The sequence below is a fragment of the Anomalospiza imberbis genome, chromosome 8 (genome assembly GCF_031753505.1).
Source record: "Anomalospiza imberbis isolate Cuckoo-Finch-1a 21T00152 chromosome 8, ASM3175350v1, whole genome shotgun sequence".
Classification (NCBI taxonomy): Eukaryota; Metazoa; Chordata; class Aves; order Passeriformes; family Viduidae; genus Anomalospiza; species Anomalospiza imberbis.
The window spans coordinates 6,633,829-6,658,850 of NC_089688.1; the positions used below are offsets into that span (position 1 = coordinate 6,633,829).

The 25,022-nt window shown below is 41.0% G+C and overlaps 1 protein-coding gene across 33 annotated transcripts in view; it reads left to right on the forward strand.

Moving 5' to 3' along the window:
- ANK3 (ankyrin 3) overlaps positions 1 to 25,022 on the forward strand; it is a 341,257-nt gene that overhangs the window by 164,416 nt on the left and 151,819 nt on the right. The window lies entirely within an intron of this gene.

Here is a 25,022-nt window from a genome sequence, read left to right on the forward strand (position 1 = left end):
CAGCTGCACAGTGGTGAGTGCAGCATGGAATGCAGTAACTGTGCTGTGCAATTTACTGTCTTCATTAAGTCAGACAGGGGCAGGTGAACCATATAAACTCCATCTGAATTCACAGTGGGCTCCTTGCATACTATTTACACTTCTTCCCTCTCACTTTATTTAACTTCCACATGTAGGTGTTTAATAAACGAATGCCATTATAAATTGGGATGCTTTCAAAACAATAATGTCAGATACTGTGATTGTGAGTATTTTCAACCTTAAAGAGAAGGTGCTTCTGGCATTTTAAAATAGAAGCAGGCCCTGGGCTTTCCTAATGTCATTGGGGACAGGCGAGGATTTGTTTCAGGAGCTGCAGTGCAGCACCAGGCAATGACTGGACATACAGCTTGATGATTTTGCATCACACAAAAGCACTGGCTTCCCTCTTATTGCCTCACTGCTCTGATCATCCTGAAAAGTGAGACAAAAGAAACGGCCCACTGTATACTGACCTTCATTGTAACAGCAGAAACCCTTCCTTATTCCGTCACAATGCTTGATACCCTCAAGGGCAATGCATCTGAAACTAGGAAATTTCATATGCAGGAAGCAGGCATGCAAAATTTCCCTTACATAAGGAGAGGTGGAGTTTTACACGTGTATTCCATGTGTATTTGTGCTTCTGAAAATATGTATACTTGAGGGATGTTTAAACAGTAACTTAGAGAACAGTTCTTTAGTCAGAGACCATTTTATCTAAATAATTTGTTTTCAAGTGATAAAAAGTTGTTTCTGAAGTAGGAGCATGTCAGTCAGGTACGGCAGTGTAAGTGGGGGAATGGTTGGTTTGAATTATACAAAGATCTGTTCAAATATACTTTTCATAGGTCTAACATGCTTATTGAGTGTTCTCCGTCAGCAGTGTTCTGTGCTGGTAGGGGCTACCTGCCAAAAGTAAGTAACTGGTCTGGAGAGCTTTTAGCAAAATCCTCAGAATTCTGAGGCCATTCATGTTGATGACATTGACTGTTGTACTGCAGGCTTTGGTCTCTCCTTTGCAAAGGTGAATGTAGGGGGTGTGAAATCTGTATGCACTTTGTGCAGGCTCTCAGCAGTTCTGGGACTGTAGATGCAGTGACTTCGACCAAAGACTGGCAACGAGTGTAAATTGGCCCCTGCGCCCTTGGGGGACTGTGGTCCTGTTTGAAGGTCACAGAGCACTGTCCCCAGCTGGACACCATGAAAGGAACACTGCAGAAGCCTGGCTGCAGATGAGCTGCAGAGAGCTATAGGGGTGCCTGGCTCACTGTGTTCAAGTGGGAGGGAGAAAATGTAACAGGTTTGAGGTGGAGGTCCAGGGGAGAGCAAGAGTACAGGTACAGGAGGTAGCAGGCTTTGTCCTTCTTGCTTCTTTTAGCTTTGCACAGACTGGAGAAGAGCAGCTCCCTGGGCCTGGAATATCCCCTCCCACCTGCTTCGTTTTAGAGCTGCTTGACTGTTGGCTGCCCTGCCTTGAGCAGATTTACAGTTTCTGACAGTGGTTGCTGATGTCAAAAGTTGCCATTAGAAAGGACTTTTTTACCTTCAGTAGGAGTGACAGTGAGATTTGTTCTCCCATCTTACAGTATCAGGGAGTTCCAAGGCAGTGAGATTTGAGAGTTTAACACTCAGGCATAGAAGGCTTATCCTAGTTGGTGTCTGGAGTCCCAGAACTTTATGGTTTGGCAGTGATTTTCTTTTAGCTTTAGAGTTCACTACTGTTCTCTTGTTTCTGTGGTGGATTATGCAGGTGTCAGAACTTTAAAGCCCAGTCATCTTAGTTTCCACAAACTTGATTATAGTTTTGGCCCCAAAAGTAATTGTGAAAGAGGACTGTGAGTTTTCAAAATCTGACCCTAAAAGTCATGTTGCTGTCAAATTTCTGAGCTTTAGCATTAAAATATTTTAACTTCCTCTTAAGAAGAAACTGAAGAAGAGCTGGCTGGAGAAGCTTTTGCTGCACACAAATCATGAGTCACAGCATCAGTAACACCCAAGAGTGTGAGCTAAGGTACAAATGGAATGCCTGGGAGGGAGCAAGGGCAGGTGTGATCTGCCTATTCCCTGGCTGGATGGGGAGTGCTGACTAATCAGGAGGTCTGAGCTCCAGAGAAATCTACAGGCCCTGTAGATAAAACTTCTCCCAGCATTACTGACAAGTGCAGTAGGGCTGAAGACAGGCACAGAATCTTGGGACTTAATCTTTCATGGAAAACAAAGTGAATGCTACCAGAGGCTGACTTTTACCAATACTTTCCGCTTTCCTCTTTCTTTCCTCCTTCACACTGAACGTATGTTGGGTACTTTTCTATGTAAGAGTTGGCCATATGCTGAACAAGTCCTCTAGGAATGGCTTTCCAAGTGCTAGAAAATGCTCTGCTGTGGCAAATTGACAGGTAGACTAATGATATTACCCTTTAATGAAGTTTTAACATAAGCAGAGATTTGAAGAAAGAGGGCCTGAGGTTTCTTAACAGTGGTACAAGAAAATAAATAATCATGAACAGTGGTTTAAAAATTCCCCCCTAGCTCAGGTCATTTTTATTAAAGGAGAAGCTTAATTTGTTCTTATGTTGTGCCTTATGTGTGTTGGCCTGTTGGTTTGAAAGCAGTGCTACAAAATTCAGCTCTGTTAATGGTTAATCGCTCACCTCTTTTGGTTCAGATGTAAATAGTTCCATGATGTGTAAAACCTCAAAGAAACAGACCCTAGTGAGCAGGTTTATCCCATTTATTGTTTCAAGGAGGAGGAGTTCAGAGCTTTCCATTTAAACCTAGCAGCAAGCATACACATGGCTAGGACAAATCAGAATAGCTGAACACAAAGATTTCTTGTCATTATTTAGAATAAATTGGAATGCTTTCTTTGAATACATATATTTTGCTTATAGAGAAAGTATGTTAATTGTTTGCAGACAGAAGTCTGTCTATGAAAAAGAATCAATACATTTAATTTCAGTTGCATCCTCTTTTGATAATGAACACTAACATTTCTCCAAGGGAACAAGTGACTCCAGGGTTCCTCAAAGAAGAAAATTGTGTAGGTGGGGTTTTTTTGCAGTATCATAAGAAAGCACCCTTCAAATGGAAGCTTTTGAGTGTATATATAGCATAGCAGTAAAAGCAGACACATTCCTGTGGGTGAGCAAATATAAACTTCTAAAGACTACAGAAACTGAAAATGAAAGTGCAAATTAATCTAGAAACCTTTCTGCTCTGCTCCTGATCTGGTCCCAGGTCTTCACAGTAATTAGAGGCAAGAATGATTTCGGGGTCTTTTGCTCTGGTTTCTTTGTTGGTTTGTTTATTCATTTTAGAATGAAAGAGGAGGATTTTGAATTGTTGCCTGATGTGCACTGCACAGATAACATGTTATTTGTCGCCTGTGACTTCTCAGGAGACTGAGCAGAAAGTAGGAACAAGTAGCATGTCTTGGGAGACCACTTTTGCTGCAGAATTGTTGTGGAATTCAGCACATCACCAGTGTTGTGGCTGTTCACTGTTTTGGTTGTTCGGCTTGTTTTTTTTTTTTTTTTTTTAACTGAATTAGTAGAACTTTTCTTAAAACGGTTGAGTCTCACTTTTCTCCTTTATGTTAGCGCAATATTCAGTTCTTACTCTCTCAATAAGCATAGTAAGTCTAAGGCAAAGCATAACATTTATACTCCTTTTGAGGGTTAGCATTAGGCAGTTTTTTTGAAATGGTAAATGTTTTTCATGCACAGAGGTCCATTATAATTTGTGTAAGTTTACATGTACGTGTGTGTGCACACACTGAAGTTATTTGGTACCCTTTATAGTTACTGCACAATGCCAATGAAATGACACAGCCACCATGACATAAAAAGAGTTTTAAATATTTTTCAGCACTAGATTAAATTTCCCAGCATTTCTTCTGCAGTGATTTCTGCCCTGATAAAATGAATAGCTCATCAATACCTCAGTAAACATCAACTGCAGCCTGCAGCTTTATTTGTCCCTCATTAAACAATTGACAATGCATTCAGTATTCCAGCCCAGCTGATCATGAGATAAAGTGTGACTAAAAAGTACATCATCTGGTGGATGCTCCAGTGTTTGGTGGGACACAAAGGGCTCCTCTCTCCCCTCCAGCTTGCCCGTGCAGCTCCTCCTGCAGTCAGTGGGAGCTGTGCGTGCCTGTTTGAGGCACGTTGCTGTGTCTGAAACACTCACCCCATTTCATCATTGACAAAGGCTGAGGAATAGGGACATTCAGGCCAAGCACAGCCACTTCTTGGCTGCTTGTACATTCAGCTGGTTGCAATGTTAGGTTTAGTGGCTAAGCCTCTCCTTCACATTTTTGTGGCCCAGAGTCCTTGCATGGGGTATCTGTGCATCGTTTATGCTTTCCAAGATGCCTGAGGATTGTAGTAGGCATATCCATTAACTACCCAAGAAGAATGTTCTTCTTTTCATTATATGATGGCTTAGAACTGGTGAAGGTGCAAGTTGCATTGTTCACACCAAACCTTTGTTGGGAGGACCATCCCTGGGTGGCCAGCAGGTACTACCTCTCCCATGTCCAGGTGGTGCTGGAGCCACTAAATGTGACCTCTGAACAGAGCTTCATTCTGTTTCTGAATGTCTGTGGGCACAGGAGAAAGGAGCTGAGCCTATCAGATCTCTTCTGTGCTTCTTTCACGTACAAAATTCCAGAACTGAGATTAATTTGGACTAATGTCAGGGGGCTGAGAAGCTTCCTTTGGAAGGTTCCTGCTGCCAAATGTTTCACTGCTTCTTCGTGGATGGAGATAGTCTATAATTACTCAAGCCTTGCGTGCTTTTGAATTGTGGCTTTTGCCCTTGTCATGCAAGGGGCAGTGGAGATGGCAGTGGCGTGTCACAGCCCCTGTGCTAGGCAGGGCTGATCCCTGTTGGCCTCTTGGTTTAAATGTTCCTCTGTATCCCAGTGCCTGGGAGCTGAGGAGCTTTGCTTTTTCCTAGTACACTGCAAGAGACCAGAGACCTGTGGCTCACAGGCCAGGCACAGCTGGGAGCTCCTATGGGTGTCATACTGTGGGTGTACAGGCTGATGAAGACATTTGGAAATACTCAGCCCTCTGCAAAGAGTCAGCTCCCCACACGTGTGTGGGAACTTGTTGCAGCTCTTTTCCCAGCCAACACTTCAGTAAAAAAATGCGTTGGGACTGCATCTGTTGCTGCCTGTGTGTCCAGAACTTGATTTGTCTCCACGTGAAGCCTTTACTCAAGCTTTCTGTCTATATTGTAGGCTATATCTCCGTGGCCTTTTATCTGGGCAGACTCTTGTTTTCCTAAAATAATGGTGATGTTAAGGTGGGGAGCCATGCTAGGAGCACAGCAGCATCCAAAGAGTTGAGGTGGCCTTCACAGTAGAGTTGATTTCAGGTCCAACCTGTCAGAACCAAAGGTGAAGATAGGTTTACTGGGAGAAGACAGCCCATTCTGCAATTGCCAGCTTACTACAAGTGTTGACATGAACAGAAGTAGAAATCAGGGACGGAGTACTCAGTTAAGAAACATTTACATCCTTTTCTCTTAGCTGTCATTCTTGTACAGATGTACCTTCATTGTGTTTTTTGTTCAGCATTCTTTTTTAGTGCTTATAAAAGTTGATCATAACTGGGAAAATTTCTTTCTTATTTAAATATGTGAGCTTTGTACAAGCAACTATACTTTTGCATTCCTAGATCAGTTCAGGTATTGTCCAGTAGGGTTTTTTGCACTTTCCTCAGTGGATGGTTCTCAATTCAGGTTGTCAGGGGCTGGTGGAGCCTTAGCCTTCTGTCTGGAGCCATAAAGAGGCTGTGTGGTGTTCGGCAGGTATAGCCTGGGAATGGCTCCTTTGTTATACAGCACATGGATGTAAGAAATCACTGGCAAAATGCAGTTAGGGTGTTCATATCCTGAGGGACTAAAGAGCACCCACGCAGACCCAACTACACGAGGGGTACCAATGGCAACGTGGCAGGCTCAGAAAGCTTCAGTTACCAGTACATGCAAAAATTTCAAATGGTCTTTTTCCACAAAAGCTGAGCTTTGGCACTCACGCATGTGAATTCTAAATCAATCTGATTGATCTACCTCATAACTCTGATTCCGGTATGTTCTCTCTTCTTACAAAACAACTCCTGATAGCACTGAAGTGAATAATTCTATATTTGGCAATTATTTATTAACTGCAGATCTCATAAATACAGCAGATGCATTTCCTGGATGGCAGCCATTAGTGCATCTGGGAGTTTATTTACTAGTTACTGAAAATACTGGACTGGAAGAGAAAAAGAAAAGATGCTGCTGCTTCTTCCTAATTTTCACTTAATTTCTGAGGTGCTCTACAGCATTCCTTCCTCAGATCTGTCATGTTAGAAACAGACCTTAACATCTCTCAAATATTTAGTTGTCTTCCAAATAATAGCCTTGTAGAATATCCTGCAGGCCCTGCTTCTTGGAGATTTGTATCTGAAACCATTTAGGGCAGCAACCTCTTAATTTATTCGAAAAAAAAAAAAGAAATCCTTGCAAAGAATTCTTAGCTGATTATTCTTGCTGTGCTGAGTGGGACTAAAAGTTAGAGATAATTTTTAGAGTAGTTGAAAAGTGAAATTGGATCTGTTGGATGGCTGAAGATTTTTTGTAATCTACATGAACATATAAACTGAGGGCTTTACCAACAAATTACAGCTCCCCTTGTAATTTTGGGGAAGGTAAAAAAAAAAAATGCTCTGGGATATAATGGAACCCTTACTGATTTTTGTTGTTTTGCAAATGCAAGTGTGCAATTATTCCTGATTTCAAAACTAAGTAGTAACAAAATGGGGAGAAACACCTGCTTTATGCTCATCTTGAGGATTTTTGACCTCGATGACCAGATGTTACTTTATCAAGACTTCTTCTGGTTTCTTTCATCCAAAATTTGTGTCAGTATGGGGAGTATTTGATACTCTCTTCCTTCTGCTTATTCTCATTCCTCCTGTTTTCCATTGTTTCCTTTTTTTTTTTTTTTCCCTTAATGGCTTTCTTCTGAGAAGATTTCCAGTTGTAATAAGGACAGGCTAAAAGGATGGCATTTGGATTTGTGGTTTTTTTGCCTCCATGCCTGAGGTGAAAAGAGGGATGATTTCAGGCCATTAAACATGCAATAAGGCATGAATATCTCTGGGCTCAGAATTTCCTCTTGCTGAAATTTATAGAGATTCAATTTTAATATGGACTTAGTCTAGGGAAGAGCATGTTCTTTTTGATATAGAGCATTTTGCTCCATGTGTCAGTATTTCAATTGTGAATCTTTATGGCATTGGAACTGAATCCCTCTGACTTCCTCGGGAGGCAGTGTCAGAGGCAGGGTTTGCAGTATCCACTTCTGTTCAGGAGTGTATTCATCTTTAATGAGAAAGCAAATACTGGGGTAATTTCTTTAGCTGTACATGATCTTATTCCCTCTACACACTTGCTGAATGTTGTATTATATATGTAAAGTACAACAGTTAAAGACATAGAGTAAAATATGTGCCAAGTCAAATGCTCATAGAAAAGCACTTCTTACAGGCTTATGAGAACATACCTGTTTTTGTGGCAGGCTGTCACACTTGGTATGTCATTGGCATTTTCCATATTGAGGTGATACCAAAAGAAAATGGACTTTGCAAGGGACTGAAAGCTTTAAAGCACAGATAAAAACATTCCACTTCTGTACTGATTGCTTCTTATCTTTGTGATAGTTATGAGCTTTGGTGTCATCACCAGTTGAATATTTTTGTAGATGCTTTTGGCTTAATTCTGTTTTTAAAACAATACTATGTAAAAAAAAAAATCTATAATTTTCCTCTCTAAACAGCTTAACTACAAATATTCTACTAGTCATAATAGAGTTTGTCATTTTGAATATGAATTCATTTCCAGTCTTCAAAAATGTCTTGGGGCTTGTTAATCTACGGCATGATTGTGAATGTCATTTGTGACAATTTTCCGCTGCTGTTTCTTTCCAAGAAATATCTTAAATTTTCTAAGGGGCCATTAGGATTTGATGCAAGGCAACAGACATAGCAGTAACGTACAGCTCTTGAGTACAAGCTTCTTTGTTACCTTTTGTGCAAGAAAACAGCATTGAGATGCAAACTTTCAAAGTAAACCACGTTCCTAAAAATAGATAAATTGTTTTTAAAAAAAAAGCGGGTGGAAGTGGACCCAGAAAAAGACCCCCTTTCTCTGCCAGTGGGTCTTTAGGCTTTTCTGGTAACTCTGCTTGTGTAGTGGCTTCCACGTGAGCCTCTAAGCTTGAGGGAGGCACTCAGAGAGGATACTGCAGAATACTTCCCTGTAGGTTTTAAGTAGCAAAGTGTGTGTAGTGTGTGCACCGTAGGGCATTTTGCAAGGTAGGAGTCTGCTCCTGAGACACATCTTTGTGTGCTGGCTGTGCGTCTGTCAAAACCAGGCTTTTTCTTGTCGCATGAACTCCCTCCTTTCATTTCACTGCAGTCTCACAAGTCGAAGTCTCAAGGCCAAGTCTGCAAATGGTCTGTAGTGGAAACTTCTACTGATGCCTCCCTGCCATTACCAGAATTCACACTGAGTCTGTAGGCTGATGGCTCTCTCTCACTCCTCTGTGACCCATTAGAGGCCCACAGAGTATTTGCTGCTGAGGTGATCTTCCCCTTTTGTTGCTGCTTTAAAAGAAAATAAGTGGAAAATACCTGGTATCTGGGAGTTGCTATAGCGCCAGCTGCGTCGCACATGGGAAGATAAGGAATATCTGAGCAATAAAAGGAAAGAGGGTCCACAAGATTGTTTCAAGTGAGGGATTGCCATTGTATGACGGTGAGCTTGAAAAGGATGGATTGCACAAGGGGTGCAGGCAGACTGTGCCATGTTGGAAGCCAGGCCTTGGTGAAAGCTCCATTCAGCCCCAGACACGTGGGCTGTGGAAATGCAGACCTGGCAGCACGAGGGATTCCCTTGCCAGGCTCCCAACCTGCTGCCTGTGCAGCAGCCACTATTGATCCTCCCACGTGTCCCCGGGAGCTGCGGGACACAGGTGGGACAGCACCTCCACTGGAATCCCTCCCCCCATAGTGGCTCTTTGGAAGTCGCTTGCCTCAGTTGGTGCTGGGCTTGAGCAGTGTCCCTCAGGTCAGTAGGTCCTGCCTACAAATGTGGGTCACTTGGCAGCTCTTCCTTGCTGCTGGTGTCACTGGGGATAACGCCGTGACATCAGTAAAATGGCTGCCATCAGCAGGACGCCAGCACTGTCAGCTGTAATTAAAGTCTTCGGCCCAAATAATCCCTTCGGGATTCAGGCAACAGAGGGACTCTGTGCATTCCCCCATCCCTGCTGAATTGAATGTCAGTCCCCAGAAAAACACAGCTTCGTGCCCCCGGAGTGGCAAATGTTTTGGGCTCACAGCCCGCATGAGCAGGGTGTGTCCTTGGCTCTGGAGGGAATCAGTTCAGCCTGGTGGGATACTCCTTGGATCTGACAGTTTTCTTTATGGAATCACAGAACATACGGGGACTTCGGAGTGGCCTCCCATCTGAAGAAGAAGTGAACCAGGTGGACAGTGTGGACTCACACAGTGCTGGTGGTGATCCTTTCTGCATGGCGCAGTTCATATCAGATGAAAATGTCAGGAACCAATAGCAGGATAGGGCAGTAGTGCTTGTGCACACAAGGAACCATCTCAGCCTGATATCTGTCCTTTTTTGAGCCCTAAAAAAAGGGTGGCTTGGTTTTAAGCTAGGAATTTCTGTGCATGTTTTGGATTTTTTTTGTGCTTTGGGTAGGTTTGTTTTTTGTTTTTTTTTTTTTTTTTTTTTTGTATGATTTTTTTAAAGTCTTGGTATAGACAACTTGGCCTTAAAAATGCTCTGACTGGTTGAATCAAATTTTTCAGAGGCACTTGAGATATGGTCATAGCTGTAAATCACAAAAAATCCTCAAACCAAATCAAATCAACAACAACAAAAAAAAATTAAAACCCCAAAACCAAAGCAAAAAAAAAAAAAAAAGGCAAGCAAACATACACTCTCTAAGCCTCCACACATCTTTTCTGTAGGCAAAAGATCCTCTTGTCTCCTTTGAGCTCTGTTTGGGCAGTTTGTATCCCACCTAAATCTGTGATCCTGGTGTTTGCTACTGGCTGGCTGCCTTTGCTGTGACTGGCTCTGGGCTGACACAAGGGACAGGGACTTACTGCCTCTTCTGCCTTTTGTGGAGTCACCAAGAAGTGACCTCAGTCTGAAGTCATGTTGCTTCTATCCCTTACAGCATACAAAATGTAGCATGGGAAGAATTTTCCTTTGTTCTTGCCCAGTTGCTCACCAGTGGAAAGGGACCTCTTCAGCCAGCTGGTGGTAAAAGTGCATTTTCCTGGAGGGAAGCATTGTGAGGAAGAATTGTACCACAGAAATGGGGAACCGGGTCCTGGCAGCTCTCTGGTGTCTGCAGGTGGTGGCTGTGGCAGCTGCTGTGCTGTTCTCTAGAGAAGGCTCTCTGAATCTCAGTCTCCAGAGATGCTTTGTATCAAAACCTGATTTATGCTATTAGCTTATTTTTGAACAGCATATTCCTCTTGCCAAAGCTGTGAGAAGATGAAAAGTACTTGGTGAAAAAATGTTTTATAATTGCATGTAGTTTTATGTCTATTGATTGTGTGTTACATGAGTTTGCTGAAAGATCTCCATCAATGAATTCCTGTAAAAGCTAATATAATACTGAAAAAATTGCCAAGCAAAAATAATCCAATTAAGCGGCTGCACATAGCTGAGTTTCTAAATTATTGATATTGTCTTAAAATGGGCTGCCTTATAGTGCAGTAAAAGCTGCAATGTAGGTGATATATTTAGCTGTAGTCACATTGTGATATCACTGTGCAGTATTTTTTTTAAAGGTACACAAAAGATATTTTTAAAGAGACATGGATTTTTTACAGAGTACATACAAAAGAATATGTTTAAAATGAGAATTAAATAATAGGACTTGTGCCTGCATTTGTCTATTGTTTATCTTCAGAGAGATGGCTCCTGTCTTTAAGGCTCAGAATTTGCATGGTGTTACTGGCAAAACTCAGGCCAAAATCCCAATCTTCCATATTGCAGTTGCCCAAAGGGAAGTCCAGCTGCAGCTCTGCATTTGCTGAAAGGAAACATTTTTCCACTGTGGCTCTTAAAATAAATAAATAAATAAATAAAATAAGCCCCCACCAAAACTCTAGAGCAGCTGAGGAAGTCGAGTGTGAGTGGTTCTTGTCCACAAGCTCGGCAGCAGAGGGCTGCGGCTCTGCTCGCTGCCGGTGGCGTGTGGGGTGGCTGCACGTCTGTCAGGCAGAAGGATCCAAAACTGCTCAGAGCTTTAGTTTTTTAAAGCTTTCAATCTCAGCAAACAGGCAACAGCTGTGGCACGCTGATGTTATGTTTCGAGGGAAGCTAAGGAACGACTAAAGAAGAGTGCCCTGCACTAATCCAATCTAGAGGCGATATTAAAGCAGTGGATCACGGTAACAGAGCCGGTGTCCAAAAGCAAAGGGACAAAACGTCCTCCACAGACAGATTAAAGAAGTGGTATTGATTACTGTCTCTGTTATCAAGCACCTGGGACACTAATCAGCATCTCAGTTATGCATTTTAGTAACGAGGGAGAGCAATGATTCAGTGGTTGGGAAGGCAGCAGGACTAAGTGGAGAGGAAAGAGAATCACTATGCTATGTGCTCAGCTGCTGTCCACAATGGAACATTAAAACCCATCATGATTGATTTTTGTTTTCTAAAGGGACTATGTAAAATATTACTCCAACAGAATATCCTATTTTAAACTTAACCTGGATAAGTTTACTATTTCCCATATGTTTTTGTTGAAAACAGCTTGCAAAAGCTCACATACTCCCTGAGTGAAGGCTTTGTGCCAAAGCGGGAATTAACCCATTAGTCATTTAACAGTAACTTTTAACTGTTAAATGTAATGTGTGAATCCCTGTGAGATATTTCAGCTCAGCACTTGTTATTTGCTGCTGTTATGGTGGTGGTAAAACATAAATGGAGAGAAAGCTCAGGTCAGATGTCCGTGACATGCATACAAAAGCAATGAGGAAAAGGGCTGTTTAGAACATCTTTGATGTTAAAGGTGAGAAGGTTATATCAGCTTTCAGCTGTCTCTGGGATCAGGTTGATGGCACCTGAATTAGGACCCTTGTGCCCCTCAATAATCCATGGGAAGAGACTGACACTCCAGAAGCTGACTGGGCAGCACTTCAGAGTAGTTCAGGCAACCTCTCTCCATGCCTGTGGGCTGTCCCTTGCCTTCCTGAGTGACCCTGCCTGGACACCTGAGGTCAGCCAGGGCAAGCTTGGCTCCGTGTGCCTGGGCCAGACCTTGTTCTTTTGTGTGTTGGTATTCAACTTCCCCATGCCCAAGCTGTGCCAGCTCATACCCATGAGGTCAAATCCTGTCTGCCAGTGGGTATTTTATGGCCTTGCTTGCCTAAGAGGGAGCTTATCAGAGTGTTGTGATTTATGGCTGTGAGTTTGTTGTTCAGTGTAACGGAAGTGAACACCTGTGCAGGAGGGCTGTAAATTCTGCTGGGCAGGGACGATCTTCAAACTGCTGTCAGCTGACTGGATTTAAACTAACTAAATAAAATATCTACATAAATACAAGCTGGAATTTCTAGTTTGCACTTTCTGCAGAGTATGTCTGAAGAAACTGAATCTGTCTTACTAAGCTGTAATTCACTCTGCAGTTCTTGAGACCTCATTAATAAAACTGTCCCAAAAGAAGAAGGAACACTATTTTTGCATTTAATCCTCATGGGTTTTCCATATTCTCCCTTGGCCTCTATATATTACATAGCTTTAAAGGTGTATTTCAAAAAATGTCAAGTACATTGTTCCCTGTTGCTAGAAATCAAAGCCATTTAGGGTTAGTATCTAATTTACTAGCTAATTGTTAGAACTGAAATTGCACAGCCATAATTCCTGGTAATACTGGATCTAGTCAAGATAGGCTGAGTGCCTGGTAAGTTGAAAAAGCAGTGGAAAATATTAGTCAAACTGGGCTATTTGCATTAATCTTGCAGACATACCTGAGACTGAGTGTTCAGTGGCATTGACCTGTTGCTATTACTTGCATCTTTCCTTTGTGGTTTTTATCATTATCTATTATATTGTATTTTTATTGAAAAAGCACATTTATTTTAATTTTAAGAATCCTGAAGGGCTTTGCAAACTGAAGAATTCATATTTTTTGTATATCCAATATGTTTCTGTGTGTGAAAAGTAAGAAGGGAAAAAAGTAGTGTAAGAAACCTCTAATGTTGGCATTGAAAATGTAGCAAATGCAGCCAGGAGCTGAGGTCAGCAGATAAAGGCTCCTAGTGTAGGCAATTGCCATTGCTTTGGGAGCTGGGCTAGGGACAACTTAATTCCCTGAGCTGAAATTTTTTTGTGACATCCATTTACCTCTAAGTTTGCAGAAGGCACGCTGGGATCTTTGGAGACTGTACACTTCAAAGGGGGATTGTGCTTCATCCAAGCTCTGAGTGGTAATAAATAAGTGAACTATAGCAGTGTAAAGACATGAGGGAGCTTTTTGATACAAATTTATGCAATTGTGCAGGTGTGTGAGCACTGGAACAAGCTGCCCAGAGAAGTGGTGGAGTCACCCTCCTTGGAGGTGTTCAGGGATGTGCAGATGTAGCACTTAGTGGCATGGATTAGTGGAGGACTTGGCAGTGCTGGGTTAATGGCTGGGCTTGAGGATCTAAGATCCTTTCCAACCCAAACAATTCTATGATAGAGTGAGAGCCATGTGCTCTGTGTATCCATGTCCAGTCAATTTTTTCCAAATAAATACACTTAACTCCCAAATCTTGCTGATGTTTCATCCTGGTACTCCCCCCTCTTTGTGTTGTCATCATTTTTCACAGTCCAGTGACATTTTCCAGCTATCCCAGCGCACTCACACAGTACAGATTTACATGATGGGCTGACTTAAGCAGGAGGACATCACCAGGAGCAGCACATCCACCATCACTATTGTCACAAGAGGCAAGGCTGCTGCCTGCCTCTTTTGCTTCTTTTGTAAGCTTTTAAAAGGAATCTTTCAGTTTTATATGTATATGGTAAAATTAGATCAAAGCTAATGTAATCAATAACAAAAATACAGGAGACAGGTTTTTTATGTTCCACTTGTATCTCTACTAACAATCATAAGGACAAGAATAATGAATTTTTACTCGAGTCATACATACTGATGGGGTATTAGATGGTGCTTATTTAAAAGAGCACTCTTTTGCCCCTAATTTTTAGGAAATATGATTAATGTCAGTAATGACATGGTTTTCCATCCTGGAGCAGTCTGTCAGGGCTCTCAGGAGGGTTCATTTTAGTTTAATATTCATAGATGAACTAGCCCTTTTAGAGGAGCTTTTCTGCTTTTTTTTTCTATTTGCATTTCAAATCATTCCATGGAATTGTGTGGGAGCAAGAGAATTGTCTGCTGAATGCTGATGGATGCAGTAATATTAATAGTAATAATATAATTAGTCGTGGTAAGGAAATAAGTAAATCTCAGAAATTTGCATGTGCCTTATTCTATTAAGTCCTACAGCTGTGTATTTTTCCTTAATTTATGAGGTGTTTTTTGCTGTTTATTCTGAACAAGAGAGTCTCCCATGCATTCTGTGCATTGGCATCCTCCATAGCCCAAACACCAGTTATCCCCAGGTCAAGGTCAGCATTATGCACCCACAGTGCAGGTTCATTTTACCAGAGTAATATTTTATTAAGTGCTGGATCTGAGCTTTTGTGATGAGCACCCTCTTCTAGGGAGAAAGACGTTTGGTCTGTAAATCAGAAATGACAGTTTATAACAGTGCTGTGAGACAGGGAAGGGAAGAGAGGGAAATGGAGCTGAACTCTACATTATGGAGGGACTGTAGTTTCTCATTACAGCCCCAGAAATCCTGATCTACAATTCTTTGCCAATGAATGTCAGCTCTGATGACCACAGGGCTTTGTATGAAAGTAAGGACAAGATTGCCTTAATGCTTTGGGTTGAAGGAGAGCTTCTTTTTGTTTTTATTGTGGGTCTGGAAGAGGTGAGAGAAATAATTTTATTCTTGTTTGTTCTTTGTGCCATATCCAGGTGGCATTCCCAGTCAGTTCATGAGACAAATTTATAAACCAATATTTTTACTAATCTGCAGGCTTTGTCATTCCACAAGATGGTGCTTACAATTCAAATCAAAATGGAAGTATTTCTCCTCCTCTTCTCTGCTGTTAAATCTGAAAAAAGATCCATTGTTACTGTAGAGACTACTTGCATGCTGCAAACTGCATCATATTTGTTAGACAGTATGTAATAAATCCAATTGAATTTGAAGCACAGGTACTAAAGAACATTAATAAAGTCCAATTTCTGATGCATTCATTTACCCTTTTCATGGTGTCTGTCACTTTAATTTCTACAGTCAAATAATTTATTATGACTGGTAATTAAAAATTAGGTTCGTTAATAAATTATGTGGGAGCCTGGGTCAAATTTTGAATTCAGATTCAGAAGTGCCATGTCCTAACTTTGAGCAGGATGGAACATGTGCAAATCTAAGCAGTCTTTCATTATTAATGGGAAAAAAGATGGGTTTTACTTAGTGGTTATACTGCTTGGAGTCTCTGGAGCATGTTACATTTTCCTCTTTGCTAAAGTCAGTAAAATCCAGTTGATGAGGTCCATGGCTTTCTTTTGTTTTACATTCAGGATCACACCATTCTCTGTGGTTTTCAGCAGCCATCTGCATGTTCAAATGTGTTGGACTGGGGAATGTTTTTATGAGTATCTAAAAAACACAAATTCTTTGTGTGTGTGTGCGCAGAGTATTGCTTGTCTAAACATGGAAATGAGTCTTGGAAAAGATCTGTCCCATTTCCTACCATTACAAAAGCATAGGTGAGTTATTGGAGAGATTACTTTAGCCAGAGTGGATCAGTGTTACATTTATAATGTGCTTTAGATGTCTTCTATAAAGCACATTAAAGTCTTGGCTCATCTGACGTGGCCTCAGAGTAGAGCTCATTAGCCACTGACCCAGGGAGAAAAGTTGGGAAAAGTCAAAAAACTTATGGAGTCTGGGATTATTCATAGTAGATACAGGAATGATGGCTTGTCCTGGCAGTTCGTGAGAGATAATTACATTTTCAGTTAGCAAATCCAGCATGCTATTTGGATGCATTAATAATTTTGGAGAAAGCTCTGGGTTGCAACATGAGATACTGAATACTAAATTTATGTTAAATACCAGTGCCTGCTGTGGGGGAGAGAGTTAGGAGGTGCCTTCTCTGTGTTATTCATGAAGTTTTAATTGTTCACATCTTGTTCAGAAGTGAAAGGGTTTTATGGAAAAGGAGAAAGCTCTTGTCTGTGCAGGGTGCAAGATGACCTCCTCCCTCTGATGGCTCCTCTTGAATCCACAGCAGAGCGAGCCAGGGATGCTGTTCAGTGAGGCACCAGCTCCTCTGGCTGCTTCTCTATAGAGTTTTAATTTTAGGCTAATAGGTAACTAAGGGAAAATGCCAGCTTATTGGGTTGTTAATTGAAGTTAGACTTTATAAATAGGATTTTCATCAATCAAAAAAGGCATAGCTGTGATGATAAAATATCTGTAAAATAAATAGATTTACAATGGAGGATAGCATTCAGCACCCTAAAAATAGCAGCTGCTGCCTCCTCCATTATGCAGTGTGAACACTAGCTAGTTTGTCCTGCCAAGGGACTGCTTTTTCATGAAGCATTGTGAAGATAATACAGATATAAGAACTACTACTGCTGTACAGTGATTTTAGAAGCCCTTTGAACGCTATTAACATCAGATTAAAAAAAAAAAAACAGTTCACAGGGAGAAAGGAAACGTGAGAGCTAGCTACAATAATAGCTACAGGCTTAAAGGTTCTCCCAAGGAAAAGAAATGCAGTGCTAACTAAGCAGGTTAGGAAGAAACAGATTATGGCCATGTGTGCTGTTGTAATTGACTGCATTATTCATGCAGTCATTCCAAGGTGTATTTCTGGATCTGCTCAAAATGTTTGATGTGAAATTAAGCAACAAAAGCTTCATTAACCTCTTTCACCGATGGAGCACTGAGGAAAACCCAGTATTATTCTGACCTCATGTAGTTTGAAATGCATTTGGGTAAGTGCAGCATGACTGCCAGGTATGATGGAGTGTGATGCCCAGGAGATAGAGCAGTGCAAAGAGAGCTACAGAGCTCCTTTATGAAGATCTTCAATAGTTGTGGCTTTTGTATTTCTCTATGCAAATGGGAAAGGAACCCTACATTTCTGAACTAGAACTGCTTTACTGTAAACTAAAGGATTTGTTTTGTAGCTTGAAATAACCTTCTGTGTAGCTGAAAGTATTGCACTACACCCCAGTATAACGCAGTGTCAAATTCCTGTGCATCTGGAAAGCTCAGCCTAACTTCAGGAGTTACACATTCTGCAGCTTCCTCTTGCCCTCCCATCCCTAATTCCTGGGGAGCCATATGTGGATTGCTGCAGTCCCTGAAGCTGCCATTTTCTGTTCTTTTGTAGTTCTAATGCAACATCAGAAAGCATCTGTCTTAGCTGTGGCCAGCCTCTCATGTATGAGACACACAGAAGCAGTAGCAGCGCTCCAGGGACAGCATTAATATTTAGCCAAGCTGCCAGCACTCCAGTGAGAACTGAGAAATGTTTTTATACATCTGTGCTGCCAAAGAGAAGTCCTGTTTGGAATGCAGTTTGCACAGCTGTCCTCATTCCCCAGCAGCATGTCAGAAATTATCTTGATGAGATCATTTTTTTATTAATTTTACTAATTTTCCTTTGTTTTAGGGAAATTCCTACATCACCCAATGCAGAAGAATGTTTACTCCTTCCTGGTCTAAGACATCTTGAGGTTATTACATCTGAATGCTCCCAGTGTTCTTGCAAAGCTCTGTTCACAGCGTTAGCCTTGTTGCAATAACAAAGTCGGGGCAGTATGAGTCCAGTGTGAGTAGTATGAGTGTTACTGCCCTACCTAATATTTGGCAGGAAAAGGTTATGTAAGTTGCTTGTGTTTGCTCCTCAGACTTTTCAGTGTGGAATTTCTGAGATACAATTTTGTACCAGATCAGAACACTGAACCTGTAAGAAGCTGAAAATTCAGTGAGTTTATATATATTGCTTTGTAAATTGTCCATGCCTCGATTCTATGCCATTGGAGAGCTCGAAGTGAAGGTTCAGTAAGAGGAAATAATTTGAGACTTTGCTGTGACTGTCTTTAAGGGCAACAGTTCACTTCAGAATGTGTAACTCCTGGAGCTTTCCCCTTGATTCTTTGAAAATAATAGTGCCTTAGGAAAGGAAGTTGATAGGGAGGAACCTACTGACCAAAGAACTTAATTGGATTAAGTTAAAACTAGATTTTAGTCATTCTGCAGAAGAAATACAGGTAAACTTTTTAACTGGGAACAACACCATGTAACTGTGAATGGTTACTGTATGGCAGTCTTTTGACTATTGGTGACCAGTTTGTGTCCTAGCTACTGGGCTGTGTTAACACTGAGACTGGGGATAACTTTTGAGTGATGCTGAAATCAACCACAGTTACATTCATTTATTTTTCTTTGGTTTCATTGCATTGTAACATCTTGGGTTTGCATCTTTGTAATGATTATGAGAAATTAAAATTTTAAACTTGCAATTTTCCTGGAAAGTCCTTCCAAAGTGTAATTTGAAGAAATTTTAGAGTACTTTGAAATGCTGACTGATAAAGGGTGAGAGTTCCCTCAGTCCTGACAGAGTCCTGGCAAACAGCACTGAGGCCCTGTGAGAGCAGCAGGTTCTCCCTTGCAGTGTCTATGGGCAGGGCTCAGGTAGATTTTACCTGCCCAGGGACTTGTGTTCAGTGGCATCTCCCACTGTGACTGACCCTGAGTGTGGCTCACCTGCAGAGGGGCTCTGATGTCCCAGTAAGTCACAGAATCATTGGAAATAGGGGTAGGTGTGGTTTCAAGAACTCCCTTTGTCTACCTTCATCCATAGTTGTCTTTGTTCTCTTTCGACCAATTTCTTATTTTTATTCTATTTTTTAAAATCTAACTCTGCACATATTAGAAATCCTGGGCAAGCTATTCTCATGTTAATCTTCTCATGAAAGTTTTGCCTTGTGTCTGCACACATTTTTACAGTGTCATAATTTGTCCATAGCCCGTTCATTGGAGTTGCAGCCTAAATGTTGTTCAAAAGCACCGGTCATAATATTGCTCCACTGAACTGTCTCCATTGCATTTGGGAATAGAGTCATGGGATTAGTTATAGTTATTTTAGTGTTTCCATTTTTCTTTTTACTGAATACTGCCCTACTCCATCTAGAAATGAAACACAGACACTAAATGAGAGCTGTGCTCATTTCCCAGGGCATTGGACACTTTCATGTGCCTGTGCTGAGTGGATACACTTGTCTGTTGTTACTGTATTTCCCTTTTAATGGAGCCTCCTTCTGTTTTCATTTGAATTATTCCTTTAAAAAGTCCTTGAGGAATGAACAGTATCAGGGTGCATAGTTAAATATCTTAATTGTGGGTTGGGGGCTTTTTGGCCAAGGTCTCGCAGACAGTCAATTTTCAGTGTCCCAAAACCTGCAGCTTTTGGAACATATTACATGAAAGAAATTTGTTTTTTTTGTTTTTTTTTGGTTTTTTTTTTTTGTGCAGAAGTCATGTCTGAACATTTTGAAGCCATCCGGCAGTTCGGTGGCTTCATATCATGGTTATGTTTTGAATAAGCCTAAAAGATAGACAACAGAGAGAGGGAGTGTTTGGAAGGGCTAATTTGCCAGCAGCCACATTTCTGGTGCTTAACTCAATTTCACAATGAAATACTTTGCCGTTGTCACCACGAATCTTAATGATTAATTCTTTGCTTCTGGCAGTCAGGGAATATTGAAAATTGCTAGAAATACTATCCAGACTAAGAGTGAGCCTGAGCCAACTTCTTGTCACATGGATGCCATATACAAATGGATGGTATATTTTATATAACATTCCTCTAACACTGTCAACTAGTTTTTTTTTTAATATTCTTTAAAAAATGAAAAAGTTATTTCTGAGCTGTTCATTCTGTTCATTGTTTTCCTGTGCTGTGGTGAAATAATAAGATTTGCATGTGATTTTTATGTGCCTATCTATGTGTTCACACACCTATGGAGACCAATCAGCAGCCACCAATTTCACAAGTGCACCAGAATTATATTATGTTATCAAATAGAAGTTCTATATTTAGTGAAAATGCTGAGGTCTACTGTTCATATCCAGGGAATCTCTACTTTCTGGAATCCTGTGCATCAGTGAGGTATCTCAGAGAAGGAGCAAGGCAGCTGCTGCACTCAATTTGTACAAATTCCCAGTTTTCAGCAGGACTTGGAACAAGATGCATGGCATGCAACAAGCCATCTGATTAATCAGCAGAAAAATTGCAAACATCAGCAATGTTTCAAGATGGTATAGGAAGATCTGATACTGTGTCTCCTTGTGCTTTCCATATATAGATCTTTGCCCTTGCTCTTCCCCTCATCTCCATGAGAGTTCATGTGAGGTTTGTAGTTTGACTAAACACAGGACTGCCTGGAGTCTCTGCCTTTTGTTTTTTGCCTTCCTAATTGGCTTTTACTGGTTATTTTTCAAGCATGATGGTGTCAAGTCAATTTGCTCAGGAGTCAATCATGTGACATCATGATGCTTATGTAAACACTTCTTCCAGTTTGCAGCTTTATTACCTCAGTATTTTCCAAAGGTGCTGTCCAGAGCAAATCAATGACATGGATGTCCTCTAGAGTGATCACTGGGAGGGAAAGAAATCTTAATAAAGCCAAGGGCTTTTTGTTGGCTTCACTGAAGCTGCTTCTCCTGGTGCTTACAGGATGATATCATTAAGCTCTGCTGCTCTTTTTAGCTCTTTATGATCTAAAGAGCTATAAGATCTATAAGAGTGTAGAGTGGTCTTGACAGCAAGAAGTTGCCTTAATAAGTATTATCTTAACCTCTATTTTCACACATTTGTGAAAATAGAGGTTAAGACAATACTTAACAAGACAATTGTGGGATTTCTGTGATACTGTGGCAGTGGTTTTGCAAAATCCCACTTCTCCACAGAACAGGTGGAAGATGCTTTTCAATGTTGAGTCAATGTATTGATGGGGGAAGAGAAATTGCTGCAGTCTCAGTGGCGGAAGCCGTGACTGACTTATGGTCCCTTTTTTTGGGTTTAGCTAACAGTTTATATTCCAGCTGATCACAGTTTTTCCTATTCCCAGCAGACAGGGTTATGTTTTAGTCCCAGGGTCACTGGAAGTTAAAGGAGCTTTAGAACTTGGGCATGAAAACTGCAGCTAATGGATGAAAATGAAACAAAAAGTGCTCTTTCAGAAAGCTGCAGTTGATGTGGGCTGACTGGAGACATATATCCTACTCTGATAGCTTAAGGGAACAATGCAGGGTTTAAAAAAGGAACTTGGAGCGGATTTGTGGATCAGATGCTGTGGGCATACCACTCATACCTTGCATGTATCATTTATTTTAGTCCCTCATCCCAAGAGCCCTTTGCCTTGCTATTGAAGATTCAGGCATACTCTGGGGAGTGCTGAGGGTGAGGTAACGGGAGCTGCCAGGGATCCTGGCAGAGTAAACACTGCAGTACCTCCATGTGTCCTCCACAGGCTTTTGGAATCTCGGTAAAGGGCTGAATTTCACAGGTCACAGCAGGGCTGCCTTCAAGCTGTACTGTTTGGAAGGGTTTGGAGACTTCTGAAAAATTACTGCAGGCTATCCTTTTATAGAGATTGCATTTCAGTCTTTGAGGTTTGCTCTTACTAAAGAAGAATAGGATGGGACCACAGGCTTCCTGTTCACTCATTTGGAAAGCCTTTGAAGAGATGTTTTAACTATCTTCTAGCAGAAGTTACGGAATTTAAATTTTGTTTAAAATTTTTTTTGAAATGTTTTAAATTTTGTATGATAGCTGATATCTTTGTCAAGGTAAAGGAAAAATGTTAACTAAAGGATTTACAGATTTGGTAGATACCTTCTATTCAAGAGCAATAGACTACAGAGAAACATATGGCAGATTTTTTGGGGTTGAAGTGTTGGGCTTGGTGACTTCAACTTATTTAATGTTTGGAGTATTGTTTTCCTATCCTCATTTTATGTTTAATTTATTTAGCATTAATGAAAGAGAATGAATGCTTCTGGCTGTAGAATTAGAATTCTGTGGATGTTTTAGCAAATGATCTGAGCTGGCATAATTTAAATGGCAATATAGCAAACATAGTATTTACATGATGGATGGTGGTTGAGCAGACATTTAAAAAAAAAGTCATACAAAATTCACACAGATCCTTTTGGCATTTTATAACTGAATTTTGATGCTGTGGCTGCACACTCTATGTGACTACAATTTCAACAGTATAAATGACTAAATGTAAGCAAATTTTTTCTTGATAGTAGCCTTGTAAAAGCCTGTTAGGTGTGCACAGAGGTGTGCGCTTGAACTGCTGTTTAAAAGTCTCATCTGGGGCACACATTAGCCATTATTTTAATGACTAGAAAATAATTTTTATATCAATAAATATCTCAGACACTGCCATTTGTTTCTCTGATACAAGAAGTTTTTAAAACTAAGGGCCCTTCTTAGGTGTAAGTTGCATGAACACACATCTGTATTGATCCTATTTGCCAACCATTTGCTCTCTGGAAAGGGTTTCTGAAATATCACAGAGATGGAAATCCCCTGCACTGGTGGGCTTCAGCTGACTTTTCATCTTTGTCAACTGTCTGAAATGTCATCCACTACAGTTTCAGAAAAAAAACTTCTCCTTACAAAATCTGGACCAATAACTCCAGATTATGATTGCAACTATTTCAGCTTGCCTTTCCCTTTCTTGGAGAGATATTTATATTGTTTTGCATCTCATGTCAAACCTTGTTTTTCTTTCTGCTAAATTCTGCCATGTGTTGCTTTGTTTGCAAGGCACTTCCAAGCCAGTAATCATAAGCACTCCATCTGGTTGGGGAGCAGTGTAGTGATAATGTAAAAGGACATTTCCACTATTCTGTTTAAAAGAATTCTCCATCTGTACCAAATCTGCCATTTTCATGAGATTGTAAAGGGGTTTTGTTGCTTTTTTTTCTAGAGGGGAGGAGGTTGATTGTTGAGATGTTTTTTCCCTCGCGTATCTACTAATTACATGATTGTATCCAAGGCCCTTTCTTTTTCCTAAGCTAAGAATTACTATAAGAATTTGCAGATCATATAATTCAGGATGCAAAGGAATAAAAGGATCCTGGAAATTTTACCCAAAATCTATAAGACATTGATTTTGCCATTAGTATTGAGCCTTTCTGTCACTACACTTTGTTAATAGCATGCATTGAGAAATCATACTGAATGCTCTAAAACGGATTCATAAGGTTAAAAAAGAAAATACAGTGTCACTATGATTTATGGCAGTCAGTAATCAGAGCTGAATTGATGGATATGAATGTGCTGAGATGATTTTTTGGTGCTGGCAGATTTAAATTTTTCTTTGTGCTTTTCTTTTGTAATTCTGATTGTTGCTCTTTTAAAATTAATGGAGAGGGAATTGGACAGCTGCTCTTGTGGGAATGTCACAGCCTAAACCAGGCTGGTTTTGTGGAGGTTAATAGGCAGTGGCCTGGGTCAGTCATCCACTGGTGTCATCACACTGATGTGGACTCGAAAGGCCAGGAGCCAGCGACTGGAAAAGCAAAGCAGCCGTAGCAGAAGAAATGAGCAGGCAGAGTGTGGGGAGAGCAGTGTTGGGGAGCTCCTGGAGGAGCAGGCTGGCACCCACACCAGGCTGGCACTGGCCGCAGCCCTGGGCTGCCAGAGGAACAGGGGGCACAGCCCACCAGCCAGACAGCAGAGACTGTGTGGAATCCTCGTCCCTAAAAATGTTCTTTCTCCACTGCCGACTTGGCTTTGGGATTGCCAGTTCTGTGTCACTGGTCTGTGCCAGGAGGCTGCAGTCCAGGGGCGTGGGGCACCACCCCACAGTGGGCTTGGTCATCTGCAGGGACTTGTGACTTTCTGTAAAACTGCCCAATTTCACCTACAAAAGAGACCTATTTGGCAAGTTATAAATGTCATGTGATTCCCTTGAATGCTATTACAGAAATTATCATATTTCCTTTCTCTTTGTTCTCAAGCACCTTTTCAAAGGCAGAAGAAAGCTATTTAGGTACCTGGGCTTTATTTAGAGCCAACTTTTCTTCAGTTAGAAACAAAAATTCAGACCCTGAATAGTAACCCTGCTTTCTAGAACTGCTATGTTTGCATTTATGGTTTTGAAATTACAGTTCTCAGCTCTCAAAACTAACAGTAATGCTAAATCAAAATTCAGTTTTATAAGTTGAATATTCAGGATACTTTTTGTGTGGTGGTTTGCAGCAACAGCATTGCGGAGGTAGCTGTGGGGCAGTGATTGAAATCTCTGCTACAGGGAGCTCTGTGCAGATATGTCAGTGAGGTAAATTCATTAAAACTGGCTTGGTCATCCTTTTGTACTTATACTGAGGTAGGAGGCTGCTCCACTCTGCAGACAGCTGTTGGCTTCTCTGTATTTAGTCTGTGGTAGAAGTGGGTCTTACTCATGAATCCTATAATGTCATCAGCAAAATGTGCAGGAGCACAGGGTAGTTGTTAATAGAATGCATCATCAGTGACATTAATGAGGTATTTTCAAGCCAGGTCCACCTGAGTGCATGGTTGGTGCACCAGGGCCTCAGATTTTGCACCTTCTGAATGCAGAGATGTCTACATAGAGAACTGGTGTGATAACAAGTGTGATAACAAGTTTGGTGTTTAAACTCAAGAGCGCAGAGCTCCTCCCTGGTGGCTGCGCTCCAGTTGATGCAAACATGGAGATATATTTCTGTAAAATTTTAATTATACCAATAGTTTTTTACATACAGCCT